The sequence below is a fragment of the Leuciscus leuciscus genome, assembly GCF_965113295.1.
Source record: "Leuciscus leuciscus genome assembly, chromosome: 4".
Classification (NCBI taxonomy): Eukaryota; Metazoa; Chordata; class Actinopteri; order Cypriniformes; family Leuciscidae; genus Leuciscus; species Leuciscus leuciscus.
Genome location: NC_138728.1, coordinates 2,967,951 through 2,968,258, shown reverse-complemented (window position 1 = coordinate 2,968,258; position 308 = coordinate 2,967,951).

Genomic DNA, 308 nt, shown 5'->3' with positions numbered 1-308 from the left:
ATACGACCCCACCAAATCACAGACATGGCCGATTCGCACGGGACTGATATTATCACAGGACCTCGGGGTGTTCGGCCAATTATGGTGGGGCATTTGCTGGGGAATTTTTACTTTACAAATCACATTCGCAAGGGATTAAGATCACAGACATCCTCCGCAATTATTACAAATGACTAGAGGTCACCGGGTAATACTAATCCAGTGCGAATAGTTAAGTCTGAGTTAAGTTTTAGCAACATCAGCATACCTGTGAACACGATGGACTTCGGCCTTTTTAATTATTTAATTTTTTTCTCAGCCCAGCTGCA